This window comes from Epinephelus moara, chromosome 9 (assembly GCF_006386435.1).
Source record: "Epinephelus moara isolate mb chromosome 9, YSFRI_EMoa_1.0, whole genome shotgun sequence".
Taxonomy (NCBI): domain Eukaryota; kingdom Metazoa; phylum Chordata; class Actinopteri; order Perciformes; family Serranidae; genus Epinephelus; species Epinephelus moara.
The window spans coordinates 1,762,788-1,785,277 of NC_065514.1; the positions used below are offsets into that span (position 1 = coordinate 1,762,788).

The following is a 22,490-nucleotide window of genomic DNA, read 5'->3' on the forward strand; positions in this document are numbered from 1 at the left end:
GATATGAGGCGGTCTTTGTGGAGAAAAAGCTTGTTTAGTGGACTAACTTTGCACTTGAAGGTTGCCCGTTCACTTACGTTTTAACAGGTCTGACGCTACTATGTGCCCCGGCTGTATCTAGGCTAACGGCTAACATGCTAACTATTATTTCTATGTCACTAGTCACTTGAAACAAATTTAGGACGATAGGAGACAGGTTGAAATAAACCGAAATTTCCCTTTAACTCAGACCTGTTGTCCTCATACGTGGACACTTCTTGTGCCATCTAGTGGTAGTAAGAGCACAATACACTAATCCATATAAAAACAAGATGGCAGCCATCTCTGTCAAGTCAGTCTGCAGCCAAACAGTGGATGAGGTCCAAAACCTGATGTTTTATGGTTGAAACTTGCTTATTCATGATCAATAATGTTTGTAGTTTGATATGGCAACACATTTGACCAATTTTAGCAACAGTAACAAGCGAAGACACTGTTAATTAGGAAGTACACGTTTGAGGATGTTGGGACTTTATTATCGTTGACAATATTTAGGGTTTTGTTTTTATACCGACCAGGTCCTACTGATCCTAAATAGGTAGCAGAAATGAAAAATGCATACCAAACAAAAGTTGGGGGGATAAACACTTCACAAACATTAATATAATATGTATGAAATGTGTAAATGTAAAGTAGTAGTGGTGTGCGAGCATTTTCCTCTGGTGACTGGGCTGTTTCCTGATCTCATGACAAGTTGACTTTTTAGAGTTGCATGGTTCTGTGGTTTTGGATTAATATTAAAGCAGCAGTTATAATAATCCAGATAGAATAGGGAACATTTTACTGCACAGTGAGTATAATTTTCATACTTTATTCTGCTGATTGTGAGTGCAGGACTTTAAGTTGCAGTGGAGTGTTTTCACAGTGTCAGTACTTTAAGTGATCAGCCTCATGCAGGAGTCCACGGGTTAACTAATTGTAAAGGGGGAGAGGGAGACACAGAGGGAGGGAGGGAGGAGGTGTGTTACAGAGAGGCAGTATCAGTGTAGGGTTTCAGCTCTGTGAGTCCTCAGAGCCGCTGAAGCAGCCGGAGCACACGGATGATGCTCTGCACAAACCGGACGGCACAGTGTGCTCGCTGTTACCGCAGACGGGGCTTCCACTGCCTTTACACCGGGATTATAACTCAGTGAGTAACTAACTCCTGCACCGGGCGCGTCTTCTCTCCGCTCCCTCCGACCACGCTGCGCTCCCGGCGGCTGTGAGATGCGTCTGCCGCCGCGCGCACATCGCTCCACACCGGCTGCTGTGACACTTTGATGCTGCACAAATCTGCTGCACAAATATGATGAAATGGCAGCCCCGGAAGAAGGTGAGTGAGCCGGGGGCGACTTTGCTCCAAAGTTGTGTCGGAATGTGTCGTGAATGTCTGGCTGGGATCAACAGGGCTGTTTAAACACTCTCACAGTCACGGACACTTTATTAAGGATAATCCGTTAATAGCCCGCGTTTCAGAAAGACACTGCAGCTACATGTCTGTGTGGGATTATCACAGGATTATACAGCAGATGAAAAATTCCACAAAGCTGCACAAAGTCGTTTTAAGCTGCGCTATTCAGCACCTGGAACACTGTAAACCCACTGGACTTCTAGTAGAGAGAATTAAACATGACAGAAAGTGAGATGCATTAAAGATACTGAGGAGTGGCTGTAAATCAGGAAAGAGTCGCTTCTTCATTTTGTCCATGAGACATAAAATACATGTCTGTCAGTTCTGTGACTGTGCACATGCTGTGTACATCCATGTTTAACACTGAGAAGGCAGTTCAAAACCACTGATCAGTGCCTCATTGATTACAGCTTCTGCTCTAAGTTGAATGTATTTGGACTTTGTTTAATATATTTTCTGTCATGTTTTACACTTAAAGAAAGGGATGCATGATATTGATTTTTTGTCAAAATCGAATATGCTGATACATCCTCCTGAAACCCAAACTTTTGATTGGTATGCATTTTAATTTCTCCAAACTATTTGGGATCAGCAGGAGCCAAGAAGTGTAAAAATCTAATAGGGCTGCAACGATTAGTCGACTAATCAATGACAAATCGACTATTAAAATAATCAGTGACTATTTTAGTAGTCGACTAATCGGTTTGAATCATTTTTCATAGAAAAGTACTATAAAAGTACCCAAATACTCTTACTGCAGCTTCTTACGTTCAGATATTGGCAGCTTTACACACTCTCCCATGACGGTGAACTAAAACCCTTTGGCGTGAGTACGAAACAAGACATTAGATGACGTAATTTTGGGGTTTGGGAGAGACAGACCGACATTTTTCAACATTTTAACACATTTTTTGGTAAAATGATTAGTCGACTAATCGAAGAAATAATCAACAGATTAGTTGACAATGAAAATAATCGTTAAGAAATAATCAACAGATTAGTTGACAATGAAAATAATCGTTAGTTGCAGCTCTAAAATCTAAACATTATCAACGATTATGAAGTCCCAATGTCCTCGAACGAGATAATATTATCCTCCTGAGACCCTGTGTCTTCATGAGGACGTCACATTTTGGGTTTACTGCACCTTATACTTCATTCTACCTAACTTAGACCTGTTGTCCTCGTTCATGGACACTTTTTGTGCCATCTCGTGGTAGAAATCTACAATCATTACTCATCACAAATGAACAGGTTTCAACCATAACATGTGATTGGGTTTTGCCCACTTTTGTGTCAGGATCAGCTGCAGACTGACATGGCACAGATGGCAGCCATCTTATTTTTACAAAGCTTTGTCTACAACTGTTGAATGGATTGGCATTAAATTTTGTGCTGGCATTCATGTTCCCTGGAGGACGAATCCTACTGATTTCTTTGTGTTTCTTCACCACCAGCTAGTCAAACACTTTTTACTTGACCTCTGAGACGTTCCTACATCTGTACAAGATAGATTGCCACGACATTTTGTGCTGACATTCGTGGTTCCCAGAGGATAAATCTTTGTTCTACACTGAAACAACTTTATGGATCTCTTGGCTTTTCATCTAGCACCACGAGCTGGTCAAACTGTTTTCACTCATCCTGTGAAACATCCCTACATCTACTGTACAAGATGTATTGACATAACACTTCGTTCAGATGGTCATGTTTCCCAGAAGATGAATCCCACTGACTTTTGTGATCCTCTTACTTTTCCTTTTGCTCCCCTAGGAGGTTAAGTTCAGACTTGAGTAGAGATGTTTTAGAGTGAATTTTGTCTGCAGTTATTTAATGGATTGGCTTTAAATTTTGAACATTCGTGGTCCCCAGAGGATAAATCTTTTTGTTCTACACTGAAACAACATTATTCATCTCCTGACTTTTCATCTAGCACCATCAGCTGGTCAGACATGTTTTACTTAACCAGTGAAACATCTCTACATAACAATGGATTAGCATAACATTTTGTTCAAAAGTTACGCTCCCCAGAGGATGAATCCTTTTGAATTTGTTGATCTCCGTACTTTTCCTCTTGCTGCACTATATGGTTGAGTTCAGAGTTGAATAGAGGTCTTTCAAAGTGAAATTTGTCTGCAACTAATAAATGGATTGCCATGACATTTCGTACTGACATTCATGCTCCCCAGAGGATACATCTTTGTTCTACACCAGAACAACTTTATTGATCTCCTGACTTTTCATCTAGCACTACATTTGTTCTGACAATTACAAGTATTATTCTAAAGGTCCAGTTACAGGAATTAGGGGGATATATTGTCAGAAATGGAATATAATATTCATATTTGTGGTTGGTTGCAATCTGCAATCTCACCACTAGATGGCACTAAATCTGCCACACTGAACCTTTAATGTGTTTTATACAGTTTAACCTTGTTGTACTTTTATATTCAGGTCTGTTTTTATCGTAAAGCACTTTGTAATTGTGTTTTAAGAAGTGCTATATAAATAAAGTTTGTTATTATCATTACCTTAGTGTAAACCACCGCTGGTTAGCATGTTGACTTTCGCACTTAGCTCAAAGTGCAGTCGTTTTGGGTCACAGAGCTGCGAGTGTAACTTTAGACTCTCCGTCTTGTTTCTGTGTGACAGAGGAGTAACCTCTCTCACTGTGTAGGAAAATATGTTTGATATTTTAAAACCTCCTCCATCTATTGAGTGGGTAGTGTGAACTGGCATGGGATTTCATGCCTAACCACATTTGTCTCTGGCTCAAAGATCACAGGGAGCAGCAACAGTTCCTCTGGAAAGAGTGTGAGCCCTGATCCTCAAACGGTGGATCCAGCTGTAATAACTGGGAGAACTCCCAGTGGGGAAACGTTCCCCTCTTATCCAGTGGGAGTGTGTTAACTGATAGGGCCAGACAGTCAGCTGTTAGAGTGCTAATGGCTTTGATGAGAGGAGGAGAGGAACCATAGATTCATCCTGTAGAATTCATGGTTAAAGAAAACACCAGTTGTTAGATGTTTGGGTCGTGTACAGTATGTTTGGCTTTTTCTTGCAAGATCTGTGCCAGTGAGGTGGAGAAAACACTCCTGGCAGGGCAACAGCTACTTTGCACAGATGCAGAACCGGAAAATAACAGTTGATATTTGACGTAATATACTGTTTTACATTTCCCACACAGTTTAATACAGGTGATAATCTGACTGAGCACAAACCTGATGTCCTGCTCAATGCCCTGTTTGGCTGCTCTGATAGTTTTGGTAGTTTGCCCAAATTCACTGTGTTGTCGCTGGTGACGCTGTGGGCTAATGGGCATGTAGCTACTTCCATGTTTCAGATGATACGTCATGTTTGTAGTCGACCAATGAAGATGAGTTTACATATCACCTTGGGTTCGTCCTTCACCTTCTCAAAATGATCCCACACTTTGGATTTCCTGCCCGACATGTTATTAACTAGCCTGTGGAATAACCGCAGGTACCAGCCCTGGAAATTAACCTGACTCCTGTCTGACTGCTGAGCGTGGACACTTCCTGTGTTTGTCCTTTCAAAGTAAAGTCACATATGGTCCACTCATATAGGTTTGGATTTATTTTGACAAGATAGTTTCATGTTTTGTTCTTTTTCTGCGACTAAGCGACCAATGTAATCTTGCCGACTAATGACCTTTGTGGTCGACGAACATTTGGCCGACTGTTAGTCGATCAGCACTAATGACAGCAGTAGTTTGCAAATACCCAACTGTCGTCTAATGCACACCTGGATGACAGGTGAATAGGAAAATGAAATCAGTAAAGAAAATGTTAAGTTTCCACACATGTTCCTCAGGCATCAAAATATGAAACTGAATCTTAGGCTGCTTTCAGACATGCAAGGTAGCCTCAGTTCCTCTATTGTTGTTCTTGGACGTGCCAACTTTAGCAAGTTACATGCATTGGCTCTTTTCAAAATACACCTCTGACATCTAATCAAAAACTATTGACTTCAATACAAGGGGACTAGGAGCGCTAAAATGCTAACTCATTTCCAGGTTTTAGGACTCATACCTGCTCCACTCTGTGATAGCTTCCTCCATTTTAAATTCTCTGACTCGGTTCTCCCCTCACAGTGTGAATTTGCCGGTCAAAGTTCACCAAAGTTGAACTCAGTGCAAAATAGTTGTGTGGATTTATTTAGCCCCCGTGATTGATTCCACTATTCACATTAGATTCATTGAAATTATTTGATTTTTCTGTGAAATTTCACGGTGTGAAATGCTGGTGTGACCTCGTCTTCAAACTGAAATCACAGGCTGCAACAACTCATTTAAAGGAGAGACAAACAGAGACAATGTGCGACAACATCAGCTGAGAAAAACTGTTCAAACTTTCTGAAACAGAGCATGAAGGCTTGTCAGATTTGGACGTTGTTGTTGTGAAGTTGTTGCCAGGTTTGTGACCCGAATGTTGTATCTCTAATAAACTCACATTGTGCGGGAACATTTCTTACAAAGATTTAATCACATTTGAGAATGTGCATTGATTTTTAAGCTTTGTTTCTCTGCGTAGACTTCCACACTGACCCGACACCTCGCTCTGGTTTACGTGTAGATCTGCCTCAGGATCCTCACAGGGTGACGAAAGCCTCTGAAAGAGACTCAGTGGACCACTTGTTGTGAGTGTTTGTGCGGCTGCAGATCTACTGTACAGCAGTCCTTGGCCTCCCAGGGGTTTTGAAGAGCCGCTGAATACTTCCTTTAAACACTTGTTGCAACGCTGAATGTTTATAAAAGCTCATAAAGCAGAGCGTTTTATTTTGAAGACACAAACAGTTATGTCTTCACGCTCTTCTTTCCCAGCAGAAAGTGGAGTGAATGAGGGCAGTCGCTGCAGCGTATTACTTTGAATCAGGCTGTTATTTAATGATGTAAGATGCCATAAAATCAATATTCCCTTTCTGCTCAGCACCATGTACCACGAATGAGAGGCGGTGCCTGTGCACAAACACATGTACGCATGAAGTACACACTTGTGCAGACGCGTCGCAGTTTGCTTGTGTGAGCTTTTTTGCTTCTGGGTCATCTTATCTGAAGAGTGAAATGAAATGAAAATCAGGGCAGACGGAGGGAAAGAAAGAAAGAAAGAAAGAAGGACTGAGAGAAAATGTATGATGTGAAAGAGTCTGGAGTCGGAGAAATAAAATGTGAGGATGTCATCGATGCTCTGTGATCACTCAGGGGACCAATCTGAGCCTGGACTAAGATCTATCTGCTTACGGGGGCCTATTAGGCTCATTTTCAGGTTCATACTTGTATTTTGTGTTTCTGCTGGAACATGTTTACCTGCATTAATGTTCAAAAACACTATTTTCCGCAGACTGTGCTGGAACGCCTGTGTTCACCTTCTGTCTGAGACGCTTTGTTTTAACACCTGTCTCTTTAAGACCTCCTCCAAAAAAATCCCAGTCTGCTCTGATTGATCAGCGTTTACTTGGCTTTCATATTTCGGTGTATCTGCACCATTGTTGCAGCCGGGGAATGACTGTAACAGAGGATAGCGTCCCTTTCTCCTTTTAAAATCATCAATAAAAGCTTCTAAACACAAGCGAACATGTTCCAGCAGGAATATGATCCGAAGTCGGGGAGAAATTACATCACGTTCTCAAGTACCCTCCTGCAACTGTTTTGGACGTTCACAGATACTGTACAAAAACTGTACAGTTTACATACAGTTTTTCAAACTAAAAGCACTACGTCAGTACAACAACGTGAATTGCAACAGCAAACGCGCGTGGTTACGTTTAGTAAAATATAACAGGGTTTGGCTTTATATTCATACGGGATGCAAACACCGGCCTCCTGCTCGCCCTTTAAGGACTTTGTCATATTACATTATTTGCTGGTATTGTTACAAACAGCTGCAGCACAGGGTTTCCTTCTGCATCTGTGTCTGACACCAACGTCCACTGACAAAGCGGCGGTATTTGACGACTTTGGTTGTCACCTGCTGCCTCTAAAACTGATCTGCCCAGTGTGTATCATAGCGCCGCAAAAGGTGCCACTCTGCATCTGCCTCTGACACAAGTTTTTTTTTTTTTATTTGACGAGTTCAGAGTAAGACTGGGCTGGAAATTTACAACACCAGCAACCAAGACATTAGCATGAAGCTACATGTAGCAGTGTACTTGCAGCCGGGGGGAATACATATGGAGAACATGAAGGTACGTCACGCTGTGTGGGATGTGGGCGCCATCTTTGAGATGCACGCTCTGTTATCTCTATTTCAGAGGTATATGCACTCAGTCCAAAAACAGGATAGTTTGCAGTGTCTGAGAAAAGTAAGCGCACTACGTCGGTGCAACACCACAAATTTTTTAATTCACTGCCCAAGCGCCAGTATTCCACGACATCAGAATGAGTCCAGGTTGCAGTAAAAGCTTCTAAACACAACCGGGCACGTTCCAGCAGGAATATGATCCGAAGTCGGGGGAGAAATTTACATCGGTAATGTTTTCCTGACGTTAGCACGTAGCTACATGTAGCAGTGTATGTAATGTAAAGACTTACAGTGGCGTGCTTGGAGCAGATGATCATATAAAGAAATCAGTCATTCGCTGATGACTGTCTGAAGCCTAATTTTACATACGTTGAACTTATTATTTGAAACTTTGGCCACCTTTGTTATGAACATCCAACATTGTAACATCATATATTTATGACAGAAAATAAAGAAAGGCATAATAGGTCCCTTTTAATAAAGGAAGAGGAGGAATTAGAGGGATGAAGGAGTACTGGGGTGAGGAAGGAGGACTACTTCTCATCTGAGAGACGACACAGGAGCTATTAAAGCTGAGATATATGTGGTGTTCGGTGTATCTGCCTTTATAATTTGCTTTATGATGTGGTTTAAAAGATGCAGTTAAATGGCCTCATTTACATTTTCCTATAGTTTCATCTCTTAATGAGCAGGTGTGTAATATATGCTCACATTTGTCCTCATTAGCACCTGATTTATGACTGTTTATCCCTCCTTGACCCATATAGTCTTAAAACACAGTGGATAAACAGTGTATCTGTGAATATTATGAGTTTAGGTGATTTATTCCAAAGTACGTTAAAGTACAACTGGACTCAACTTTGTAAATAAGTTTATTAGCGTTATAAAGTTTTCTCTTAAAGCTGTACTAATTAATATTTTAATGCTCGTAGTGACGATGCCACAGAGAAACATCACCTGACTCAGAGTGTTCATTGTTTTGCTCATTGTACAGTCAATCATTAACCATTAAATCCATCCTGACCCAACCGCATCGCTGTGGTTGGTTGGCCGGTGAGTAAGCGGCTCAATTTTGAGCCGCAAACTACAGTTGGGCCTGTGTGAAGATCTGCAAACTAGTTTGATATTAAGCCAAACACTGGACTGGACCGGAATACTTAATTTTACCAGTGGTGCGTCTCAGATCACATCCTTCAGTCAGTACACTTCTATGTAGTATACTATGTGCACTATGTACTTGCTGGCGCAGTGCGCGAATTTCGACAGGGTAGTGTTGTCTCAAACCAAACACGGCTGTTGTGCAATCACCAGAAATGACGACCGCAAATTAGCTAGTTAGCAGACTAGCATTAGCATTCGCGTTATCGTTCGCGCTACCAAATCATTACAGACTGCTAAATTAACCCAATAAACTTTCTTCCGGACTTATACCCGACAACAGTATAGTGGTGCTTAGTGCAAAAAACACATGTATTTGTACAATGCAGTGACGTTCACGGTCGCACAGTCCTCGGCCGCCATTTTTATACTCATAGTGCACTGCATTATGGAAGTACGCGATTTGAGACCCAGCACAGGTGTCCCTCCTGACTCAGTGGCCATAACAAAATGGTTTCAAGTTTAAATTATGATAATAAAATGTTTGTTCAACCAAAAATAACCCTTTTGTAATTTCTGTAATACCGTGAAAACATGATATTTTCTGAGATGGTTATTGTACCGTGAACATCTCATACCGTTGCAACCCAGCCTGCCCGTGAAAGACAATTTTCGTCTGCCAGATTTGTAATTCAAGAACAGAGAACCCAGCTTAATGTGAGTGACTGTAGCCTGTGTGTGTTAAATCACAGGTGTGGGTCAGGTGCGACTTTGACTTAGACATAATGACGGATAACAGGTTAGTTCTGGTACTGAGCGTTACGGGTATGGGTGGGTGCAGGTTTTCAAAAATGGTCCCGTGCAGGACTCTGTTTGCTAGGGTGAAACCAGAAGTTAGCTGACAGTCTGCGGAAGTCTCCAGTGCACCTGCTCTATGGGTGGAAGATCTGGGTAATTTATGCCCCGGGAAGTTGAACTTTTTTGGCTTCATGCATGAATGACGCTGCATCCAGTTCTCTTTATACGTCCGAGATTTCTACGCTGTGTGTTTTTTTCTCAGACGCTCCCTTTGCACTTTGTACGCCCACCTTCCACCTGGACCTCCTCCCTATGACCAGTGTGCGTACAAAAACTTCCCTCACTAAAAAAACATTTCCACGGTACATAATCCTGCCAGCAATTACGTTTCCCTCAAAACATATTTTGGGTATTATTAGTGTATAAGTGTGGTTTGTAGGAGGATGGTTTTGGGCGAGGAAGATTTCTGCTGTATGGTGGTTGAGTTTTAAGAGAGCGGACTGAACTGAGATTTAAATTTTATCATATGTGTGACTTGTACTTAATACGTGTGTGTGTGTGTGTGTGTGTGTGTGTGTGTGTGTGTGTGTGTGTGTGTGTGGAGCAGATCCAGAGGTGTGTTAGATATTAGTTTCATTGTTGACAGTCAGTGTTACTCCCCTGGAACAGTGAGCGCACGCTGGTTTCAGGGACTCGCTTGTTTTTTTGTTTCCAGTGTATGAAATGAGAAGTTTCTCTGTCTCCCGCTCTCTGAGGCATTGCTATTTTCCCGGCAGGAGTTCATGAAATTTCATATTCTGTTCTGCTCGGTCGGATTGGCAATACACTGGGTGTAATGTGTTTACTTACAATGCAGCTAAGCTGCTTAAAGCTACACTCCTGCCTCTGATTTAAGACTTAGCCCTCCAACTAAAGCCCCTCTTTGCACGAGGGCTCAGTCAGACATATTGTTTGAATGTGTCCACCGAATAATCACTGCATTCTTCTATAATCCGGTGGAAAGATGCACTGCAGGCTACCAAATCTGAAACCAGTGTTTGAGTGCCATGATGTGCTGCAGCGTGTGATGATGAAAGCTCAGAGAAAACACTCTGGAGCAAAACATGTGATTCCATCAGCGGTACTTCATGATTTCGACTGGGCTTTATATACGAGGGAATTTGTTTTTAGGCATGTCCATGATCCCTTTTAACTCTTTGGATCTGACAAATTTTGCATGAAAATCTCTGGAATCAACTTCCTCTTCCTCCAACCATGAAAGTATCTCCAACATCCATCAAGGATAAACATCCATAAATGTGTATTCATGGCTACAGAGCAAACAGGAAGTGCGTTGGTCGATGCAGAAGTTAGCATCTCTCAGGTTCCCTCGTCAAAAAAGCCAGTGGGAATTTTCCGTTGGATTTTGGATTATTGCCGAAAATATGCTCTGTGGCAAACAAATGTTTATGGCACTTATGGGTTTTGTTTAGCAAGATAAACTTTAGGGCTGCACCCAACTCAGAATTATCAGTCGAGTAAGATTCGGCCGTTTAATATGAATATTCAACACTTTGTTTTTTTCTCCAGAAAATTTTTTTAAGGTTTAAACGGTGTTCCGCGAGACGTTCAGTGTGACAGCAGCATTTACGTAATATAATAAACAACCTAACGCCACTAACAATAGCTTGAAAATGCGCAACAACATTTTTTTTGCCGACAATAGATAATTAAACAAAAACCAGAGACTGTGTCGTATTAAGTATCTGTGAGCTGTAAATTCACCACTTCACAAGCAGAAGAGAGAAGATAATGTTCTTGGAGATGAACTGCTGCGTCACGGCCTCAGCTATCTGTACCAAAGAGTAGCGTGAAAGTCATGAGCGCTCACTCTGCAGCAAATTCTGGGGGCCAAAACATCCCGGAGGCACAGCACACTGAGTAGCTAAAAAACAAAAAAAAAACAGGTCTTTAATTCCTTTCACACAAAACTGTTGCTCAGCAAAGATCAGGAAATACAATTAAATTGTTTATTAAAACCAGTATTAATATTAATTGTTTAAAAATTAGGCTTCAAATAATATATCATCTGTGAGTTATTCATTTGATCAGAGAGTTACAGCACTCGAGGATTACAGCACCCAGCATACCGGCACAACACCACTTTATCCTGGCGAAACAAAATGCACAACTTTGATTCATTTCTTATGAGAAAGTCTTTTGATTCTTTTGATCTGAGGACAATTATGGACTAAAGGAAGATGAATAACTAACAGGGTAATCAAGGAATGGACAAATGATTTGAGGAAGCCAACAAATGGGTTTTATACACCCGATGAAACACACTGCTTAGCAACCAGATGAGGCCTCTAGTTGAGACAGGCCATTATTTGTAAAGGTGCGGACACACCAAACCGACATCAAAGAACTAGCAGTGACGAAAGCCAACTGTTGCGTCGCCTCACGTCGCCGTATTCAGGTTAAAGTGTGAAGAAGCAGCGGGTCTGTCGGGCAGCTGAGTGAAGTGGAGCCTGAGGAGGAAGCACCGGTTAGCCCCGGTTTCACTACAGGCAGATTCACTCGCTACAGGGGCGAAGAAATAAAACCTGATCAGAGTGACGTCTCTCACCGACAAGCTGCGCCGCCGATTCAACATGCTCAATCAGCTGAAAAGCCGAAGCCTGAATTTTTAAAGTAGGTTATAAACGAACTACACTATGGTCACATGACTTAATGTCGCCCCCACAGTGAGGCTGTATAGCCATGTCAGCTTGATGATGTTTCATAGTCTCATTTGACCACGTGTTGGCGACTGCCTTTTTTAAGACACGTCAAAGCTTCAAAATTCATGAGTGGAATATTTTCTGACGTGTTTTATGTTGTAGAACAAAACGTGAAAGTCTTTTAAGCTTGTGTTAAACACAGACCTTATTTTAGGCGTCCAAACAAACACCTGTTTAAAAAGCCCATTGACTTTAAGACGACGGAATCGGGAGTGGTAAAATGCTAACTCATTTCCAGGTTTTAGGAATCATTCCTGCAGCACTCTTTAGCTGAATAAATGGGCTAAGGTGTAGCAGCTAACTCATTGAATCTAAGGTAACATTACTCTGCATCTATAAAGGGGTGCACTAATCTGACTTTTGCTTTCCTTTCCTGCAGTTATCTGCAAATACAAGTGCCTATTTGATACCTAAAAGCACCAAAGACCATTCAAACATGTAGAGCAGTCCACTCAGACATCCAACTGGACCCAGTCAAGCTTTAGTGGCAGCAGTTTACAAACTCATGAAGGGTCGGCTATCTAAGTAAAAAAAAACTGCAGCACAGAGAAATCTGAAAGGCCTGAATAAGTGTTTTCCTTTAATGAAAGAACCCACTTTGGCAAAAAAAGCCCGTCTCACAGATAAAGTGAGTCATTATGGACAGATGAAGTGAGACCAGGCTGATGTTACTGCACATCTGTTCTGGTTCAGTAGGTGTAAAGTGCAGTCGAGGAGCTCCACAGTAAGAGACTGTGTGCTGATGTGTGACAGTGATATCTCATTCAGTCGTGGGGTTACACACTAACTTAATGACAAAAGGCGAGAAAACACACCGAGCACAGGAGGAGGAGGAGGAGGAGGAGGAGGAGGTGTAGTAGTAGAAGTGGTGGAGGTTATGTGACAGAGTGCAATCACACATGGTCCTCCTCTTGTCTATATTTCTGCTTACATGAAAGAAGAACTGTTTGACTCGTGCTGCTCCTCTCCGGAGAGCCGTGTAAAGATGAAGGGAGGAGCAGCTAAAACGAGAAGCGATAGAAAGGGAATAACATCATCCTTGGGACAGATTAGGGTTCAGTCAGAGACAGTATCTCTACGAACAGACGTGGTGATAGCCGTGAAATAAACGCAGAAGTAAAAAAAAAAAAAATGTCCCGAGGATATTGGAGCCGTGCGGCTCTATCAACATGACGGGCTCCTGGTGGAGCGTCGTCCTCTCAGCCTGCAGACACACTGCGTTTCAGAGAGAGGAAGTCTAGCTTTGGTCAGCACTGAGGGAATTCCTTTATGCAAAAACATTTTCTGCTTCTGAAACTCAAAGTACGAGAGAGACGACACAAGGACACTTTTTAAAATGTGATTCTATTCATCACGTTTTAGCTACACTGTCCTGCGCTCAATAGGCGTCCATTAAGACTCCTGAAAAGAGTGTTCTGGCTGGTGTGTACATTAAGTGTCTGATATGTTGTGAATATTAAGAGTTAAAGACCTGATCTGAATACTAATAACGCCTCCTGAATTTATTTTGGAGTTACCAGAAGGACAACCTTGTTTAAAAACTATTCCCGAGCTTTAATTACACGCAGCACAAGGACAGGTACTTGAAGCATTAAAGCTAACAGCTAACCTTTTTGTTTCTTACACCAGTCATGTCTGATTCATCCTCTCAAACCTTTCTAGGGTGAGTTGGAAAATGTGCTGGTTGATGTAAAAGGAAAGCAAGAGGCGTTAACCTTTTGAACCTGAATCGTGTTTGCGGAAATGTTGGAAATGTAGGCATCCCAGTGGCCAGTAAAAAATGTTGACATTGTACGTCTGTGTTACATTTGTATGTTATTATGTGGCAGATATGGTTAGGTTTAGGCACAAAAATCACTTGGTTATGGTGAGGAGACGATCATGTATTGTCCTTAAAATTCCTTGTTTTGGTAGTTTAATCCCGCCTGGAAAGGCAACAATGTCTTGGTTAAAAGAATGTTGAAATTTCGAGCATGGCACGGTGGTGCAGGGGTTAGTCATTGTCGCCTCACACCAAGAGGGTTCCTGGTTCAAACCCAGGGTGTGGGAACCCTTCTGTGTGGAGTTTGCATGTTCTCCCTGTGTAAGTGTGGGTTTCCTCCAGGTGCTCCAGCTTCCTCCCACAGTCCAAAGACATGCAGGTTAATTGGTGACTCTAAATTGTCCGTAGGTGTGAATGTGAGTGTGAATGGTTGTCTGTCTCTATGTGTCAGCCCTGTGATAGTCTGGTGACCTGTCCAGGGTGAACCCTGCCTCTCACCCAATGTCATTACAGAACACCAACGTTTGGTGCCTAAATGACTCGCTAAAGAACGAACGGTTTTCTTGTTTGTTGGTCTTGAACAGTGGTCTGCAGCTTAGCAGGCGTATCGCCCATGTGACACGCCATCCACCTTTCCCTTCCCCTCCAGATATCTAAGTCAGCTCATATAACCTACTATGTCACTTAAGATACAAATAAATTTACAAATGTAAGGTATCCGTGGTTTGCAGAACGTACAATGCCATCATTTTCCTCTGGCGACGGAGTTGACTGAATGTACCACGGTCTGACAAATCACAGTTTAAACAACACGTTCTCATCCCAAGTCGTCACAAATATTACACACGAGGTATCCTTCTGCGACCAAGAACAGCGTTACCAACGCTTGTAAAAGCATGCAGTTAGGTTTAGGCAAGAAAAGCACATAGTTAAGTCAAGAAAAAAAACATCATGATTTGGCTCTGCGTTCATACAGGAAGTGAACACTGGGCTCCCGAGTAAAAGTTTGGGGTTTGTTTGACCCATCTACCTCCCCTTCTGCCCCCCCATAGAGACTTTCCAGCTCCTTAAGTTATGTCATGACCAGCAGTGTTTTAACCTGACACTGTCCAGCAGCATATCGTACTGCCATGACAGGTGCTGTCTGGCCGATCTGGTGTATCATAACACCATGAAATGTTACGTCCAGCCACGCAAAAGCACGTGGTTAGGTTTAGGCAACAAACGTACATTTTCGGTTGAGAAAAATATCATTGTCTGACTCTACATTCATACAGGAAGCCAACACTGGCCTTCCTGGTCAAAGTCTTTGGTTTGCTGGATCCATCCACCCCCCTTGAACTCGTCCTATAGGGACTTTCCAGCTCGGAATATTACATCATTTCCAGCGACATTTCAACCCGATGCTTTCCAGCGGCATATTATACTGCTACGAAAGTTGCTGTCTGGCTGATGGTTGGTGTATCATACCACCACGTAAGGTTGCCTTTGACGTTGGTGTCTAGCACTGAAATCACTGACAAAGCGACGATATTCGATGACTTCGGAATAAGAACATGCTGGTTTAAACCTCTTTAATCTACCCATGAGTCGACTGCAGGGGGCCCACAGAAAAACCTACCTGCTCAATATTTAGAACCCAGTTGCACCGTTGTGGTTCAATAATCATCGAGGGTCAGTGACACTTTACTGGACTAGAAAACTAATTAGAAACTGAAGTTCCAACAGTATTCTCCCGTCATGAAACACTGTCGGACAAGTCTGAATCATTTCATTGTTCATTTGGGGCCGAAACTATTTCATATGTAAATGAAACATTTGGGATCTGAATTATTCAGTTTTTGTCTCTGTTAGAATCGTTATTATCGAAGGAAAGAAGGAAAACATCAATATTACAGCAGATTACAAACGTTTGAACAGGACTGTATATATTTTTTTAGGTGAAGAAATTATTTGTGATAATTTGTTGGTTTTTCTCTCCGTCACCAGCCCACATATTGTTGTGTACCTTTCACGGTGAATAACTCTTTTACCTGTGCTGTAATGTTGGCAGAGCGAGCCTCGTGTCCCTGAACAGCATCAGGTGGGAACTGTTTGTATGCATACAGGTATGTGTGCGTAGCTGTGTGTGTACTTTATGTGGAAGCAAATGGGATTGAAGCAGTTGGGGGGAAGAGGGAAATGTTTTATTTAAATGAGCTGTGTGGCACTGGAATGAAAGATAAGCTGCAGTCATTATTGTGTCAGTGCAACACTTACAGCCTCCTGCCCAGTTTCCACAGTGTGTGTATGAGTGTGTGTTTATGTACGTGCTGTTTGGCTGTTTACTGCCCTGTTTGTACCTCACTGAACTCTCCCACTCTATTATTCATGTTTGAGGGCGATTATCTGTCAGTGGAATTTCGCTGTTTGTCAACCTGGTAGTTATTCTCCTTTTCTTTTGTCCATTTTGTCCACTCTTCCCTTGTGAAGATTTGTTGGGACCAGTTGCCAGGCAACAAGAAGAGACATGGCTGGTCCCAACAAAGAAGTAGTTCGGCACAGAACACTTTGCTTTTTGGTAGTTATTAAACAAACAAAATTTAATGTTTTAAATTTTTTACAGGCACTTATAGTTGGACTTTGTTACCCCTCAGGCCCAGACACACCAAACTGACATTAAAGAACTAGCGGCGACGAAAGCCAACTGTTGCGTCGCCTGCGTCTTGGCCAAAAAGTTGCATCGACCACACTGCAAAGACTACGGGCAACAGCCAAGTAGCATGTACGTTCCATACCTTCTGGAGAGGAAGTAACTCTCCATACCAGCAGGTGGCGGTAGTCTGTAATCGTCATTCAAAAGGGGAAACCAGAAGACCATCAGGATGGATTCAAGATGCTAGTCAGCCAGTTAGCCCATTAACAACACGACCTGATGTTGAAAGAACAAATATTTGTCTAGCGCTAGCGAGCAGTTACTCAAACAATTATGAACTTTATGCTGAAAATATAATCTTTCCAAATGTAACAAGTTTGTTTCGATCTCACTTTCTCTTGACTTTAGCTTTTTGTTTACGTTCCTCACTTACGTTTCTCTTCTTGTGCGCTGAGCTTAACTGCCAATGGGTTCTGCTGTCTCTGACACCGATTCAGCATGCTGAATCAGCCGCAAAAAAGCTGACGTGGGCCAATAGTGCAGGACACATGGCAAAAACTAGAGTGAGAGACCCTCACTAACGGTCCATTTGGGACAACGAATTATAGAGTATCTTTGAGGTAATTCACCAAAAAAATGACAGACTTCTTGGATGATCGACACAGCAAGCCATATTTGTCAGATCACTGCATGAGAAACTCTTCTCTAAAAATTACCAAGAACACAAACATGGCAAAGGTGTCAAGTTCAGTGACTAGCTGAGATGACTCCTAGCAGACAGCTAGCGGCTAATCACAGCAGCAACCTGTCTCTCACTGTGTGTTCACACCGGGCGTGAGTAAAATATTCGCCATGCTCTACTCGCGCGAGTTTGACCGCTGGAATATTTGTTTTTACTTGCGACATTCATGCGAGTCATTCGCGCGAGTAACAGTGTGTTGACACTGCTAGTAAATCAGACAAGTATGCCGGCCGGAAAGCAAGCTACATCGGTTGTGCTAACTGGGGCTAATGCTAGTGCTAACTTTGTTGATAGAAACGTACAGCCGATAGTTGGAATCAATTTTCAAAACTTACCAGGCAGACCAACCTCCTCACTCACTTTCCTCCACGCCAGGTCTTTCTTGGTCCGAAGCTTATAATTTGGGGACGTAACGTCATAAAGCTCAGGGTGGCCACAGACAGCTATTATTAGCTTGTCCTCCATTTTCAGAACAACGCGGGGCAGTTGTTGACCATTGAGGTCCATCCAGATGTGGCAGAGAAGTGAGTGAAGGCTACCTGCGTTCTCCATAACCCAGACACCTGCAGTGAGGGCGAGCATCCCAGTCGCCGTCGGTGAAGTGGCGCCTGCATTGAATATTAGCACCAAAATAAATATCCATCTTTCTCCGGTGAGTTTTTTGCGTGTGAAAATCAATAAATGTTCACTGTATCCGGCAAGTCACATGTCGCCTGAATGAATGTTGTTTACTACAATGGCAGCAACACACCAGTGACGTCAGTGACGACAGGAAAATCTCAACGCTGATTGGCTGCCCCGACACAGCATCAAGTGTATATTTTGCTCAAGTTCAATATTTTGAACTTGTGCGAAGAGGCGAATGACGCGAATTTCGTGTGTTTGCTCCATTCGCGTCGCGCCATTCGCATCATTCGTGTCGCCGGCACAAATTCACGTCTATTCGCGTCTTTACATTGACATTGTATGTAATCTTATCTCGCGAAAAATTCGCCTTGCACCTGGTGTGAACACACCGTCGAAGTGGCCACGCCCTTAATTAAAAGGGAGCGTTCAACCCACGTACTGTTGAGATTAAGGGGAAAATTAGCTGAACAGCCCAAAATATTTTTTGTACCAGGCTGTAAGGATGTTTATTTATGCTATGAAGTTGAGTGTTTTAACATGGGGGTCTATGGGGATTGACTCGCTCTTGGAGTCAGCTTCAAGTGGCCATTAGAGGAACTGCAGCTTTTGGCACTTCCATGTTGGCTTTTTTTTTTCAGCTCTGTAGGTTACTGCTTGTATTCGTGCAAATGTTACCACTTTTATGAAGTTTCTATTTGGCCCAGACAGCCAATGTACAGACTGAGCAGATGTTAGCTGTAGCTGGTTAGCAACATGTGTGTGTCTGTGTGTAAACTCCGACTCTAATGGACATCAAACCTCAACAGGAACTCCAATTTTTCCTGCTATTTCCCTCCAGTCTCTCCACTTTCTTCTCCTCTCCACAAGTGTATGAAGTTAAAGACCAGGGATAAACACAAATTACTCGCTCAACTTGAAACATTTTCAACTCACACGGAGGCGTCTTCACCTCACTTGGTGCCACCTCAAGCGGTGATTTGCCCACACTCGTCTTATCATTGCCCCAGTGTTTGATCTTGTCCATGTCCAAAATCTTCATAACAGAGGTGGTAAAATATTCTATCAACCCACAAACAGTTTGACAAACGCCAGAGTTTTCCTTTAACCATAGCCTCTCAAACACACCCATCTTCCCCTAGTTCACCTCTCCTCTGTCTTTCCGTTCTTACATTTGGCAGATACAATGGACTTTCCAACAGCCCGTATACTCAACTGAATACATATAATACTGTAAGTGGACTGTAGTGACGATGTACAGTATGTACACACAAGAACTGGACGTCTGATCCCAGAGAAATACTGGAGACTGGCCCACAGTCAAAGTCTCTGTCACCTGATAGAGTGAGAGGGGAGAGTCACTGTGCTAAAGGGGGAGGGAGGAGAAATGACTGGACTGTGCCATGATGGGAATAACAGACTGTAATGTGTGTGTGTGTGTGTGTGTGTGTGTGTGTGTGCGTTTCCTAGCTGGACCTGTTTATAGTGAGGCGATCATACCTGCCTTAAGTCTCAGTGGAGCTGACCCAACACTGCTGGACACTAATTCGCTCTGTGTGTGTTTGAGACTGTAGTCCCTGCATTTTGTTGTTGTTGTCTTGGCCCTCGGTCCACACTGAGGCTGCTGTCAGCCCTAGAGTCGTCTCCTTTGGTCTGAATCAGGGACTCATGTTGTTCCAAAGTTGTGTAATTGCCTAGAGTTGGTTCGTGTTCTCACGGCAGCATTTACAAGCGGACCGGATCAAATGCCTTGTGTGAGAAAGCTGCTCTTGATTGGTCAGAATTTCCATGTGGGAAAAATCCAGGAAGTAAAGCAAACGTTGAAGAAGAGTACACTTGCAAGATAAATGTGACACTTTCTAATGTCACAATGGAGGGACAACTACGCAGGTTGATTTTAGCGCTGCTCATCGTGGACTATATTGCTGTCATTGTTCATTTTAGTCAAACCATACAGTTTGAAAACGAGGCGCGGCTCCAACTAGAAAACAATGTTTTGATGCATTGGATGTGCTGAATGTGCATATTAAGGCAGTACAGGAGGAGGTGCACATTAATAATCCTCCAGGACTGTAACATGCTCATGTTTAACCCAAACAATGTGTCATGTGACTGCAGTTGCTTCACATCCAGGTCGGAACACCTTCTCACCACAAACCAACCGCACCAGAGTTCCTTTGGAACCGGACTGAGACCACCTCTTCAAGAAGGTCTCAGTCCGGTTGATTTGGTGTGTTCACACCTGCACAAACGCACCGCACTGAGGGGGCAAACGAACTTGAGTTCGATTGAACTGAACCAAACAGGGCAGGTGTGAAAGCGTTAACATTTAATTTGATTGAATTGTGGCCTTAAAGCCCTGGAAACGTTGGTTTGGTTTTGGTTTTTGAATTGATCTATATTATACAATATTATGTTAATATGTTACACTGTTTTAAAACGTCCAACTGGTAGGAGGCCCCGGGGCAGACCCAGAACACACTGGAGGGATTACATATCTCATCCCAGCCCCAGGAGGAGCTGGAAAGTGTTGCTTGGGAGAGGGATGTCTAGGGTGCTCTGCTTGGCCTGCTGCCTCTATGACCTGCCCCTGGATATGCGGATGAAAATGGATGGATGGATGGAAATGTTAACCATAAGCTAGCTTGGGCAAGCTAACCACTAACATGCTTGGTTAAAAAGGAAGACAGACTTAGAGAGACTTAATATCATGTTTTGCCGTCTGAGGTGTAACAGGTGGTGTGTTTCACATTTTATTTCGTAATCACTCTACGAAAGAGGATTAGCATACTGTTAGGTACCAGTAGAAAATACCGGTTCTGGTTCAGTGTTGCAAGTTGTATGATAAAGAATAGGACACACATCCCTGAAGCCCGGCAGTCTAGCAGTCTGAGGAAGAGCATCACGCTCGAAACGTCACGCAAAATAAAAATTGCATACGGGAGCTCTTTTGGTGTGCGGATCGCTTTTTTCTTTTTTCAGCGTTGCAAGTTGCACACATAATTCATGCAAGGTATCATGGAGGTTAGGAATAAGGTGGATGGATCTTCTGTGTTGTCGGGGGGAAGATGTGTGTGAAGCATACATGTTGTAGAATTTGTAGTTTCTTTGCAGCAACATCTTTGAAGCATTGTCAACGTCACAATGTCTGATGACGTTATGAGTGTGGACAGAACTGGATGTAAACTGCAACTTGACTGGTTGTCAGAGGCATGCAACCATGAGGCAGTTCTAGTTGCCATGATACATTGATGTGGACAAACACCAAGTCTCATTACTCAGTCATTAGTCAGGTGTATGCTGTTGACATACGGTCACTTTACCTTGCAAGTTTGTCTTTAATTGCTCTTGTATGGTCACTGTTTTACTTCTCTTCTTATTTTAGTTTTATATACTGTACCTCTTATTTTTTTATTTAACCCTTTCTATCCGTATTTCTATCCTAGTGCTGCTGCAACAACTGATTTCCCTCAGGGGATCAATAAAGGCTTATCTTATTTTATTATATCTTATAATGAAAAGCTGATTCAGGAAATATGTTTTCAGGGCATTTAAGTCACAGAAGAAAAGGTTAAAGCCCCCAGATCTGACATGTTGAATTGTGTGTGTTTGAATTAGTTTCTCAGAGGTATAAACGTTACTTCCAGTATTTGTAGTTAGTGTAAATCTGTATCCTGCCTCATCTGTTTTGAGTCGCAGTGAGCTGGTGTGCAAAGTGACAGAGGCAGCGTGCACAGGAGGAATATGTGCTGTAAATAATGCAGATAAAAAGCTGTTGAAAACATGACATGCTCACATAAAACCACAGACAGGTTTCCAACACGTATTATCAGACTCTGCTCTTCTAGTCCTGCAGCTAGTGTGTGTGTGCATGTGTACAGTATGGTGTGTGTGTGTGTGTGTGTGTGTGTGTGTGTGTGTGTGTGTGTGTCGCTGCCTGCNTGTGTGCATGTGTACAGTATGGTGTGTGTGTGTGTGTGTGTGTGTCGCTGCCTGCTGTATTCATCGCTTCAGCTTAGCAAGGCAGTGGGGAGGTGCAAATGTCACGCTGTCTGAAAAAGCTAAGCCAACTGACTGTGGAAAAGTCTCCGGAGAACTGGGAGGAGGAGGAGGAGGAGGACGAAGAACTGGAAGCCACTTCAGAATATGAAAGTGCTGAGTGAAAGGTGGAAAACATCACAAATCTCTTCACACAATGAGCGCTCGCTAACACTTTCTGCCTCACACGCACACACACACACACACACGCGCACACACACACACACACACACACCCCATCTATCGCCTATAATCACATTCCAGAGCGTTTCTTCTGCTAAATTGAATTGTAATTGGCAGACAATGGGCGTGACATCACAATTCACCGGCTGGCTCATATAG

The 22,490-nt window shown here is 42.8% G+C and overlaps 1 protein-coding gene across 1 annotated transcript in view; it reads left to right on the forward strand.

The window, feature by feature from the left end:
* xpo7 (exportin 7) overlaps positions 1–22,490 on the forward strand; it is a 226,857-nt gene that overhangs the window by 59,565 nt on the left and 144,802 nt on the right. The gene's annotated exons all lie outside the window — the stretch shown is intronic.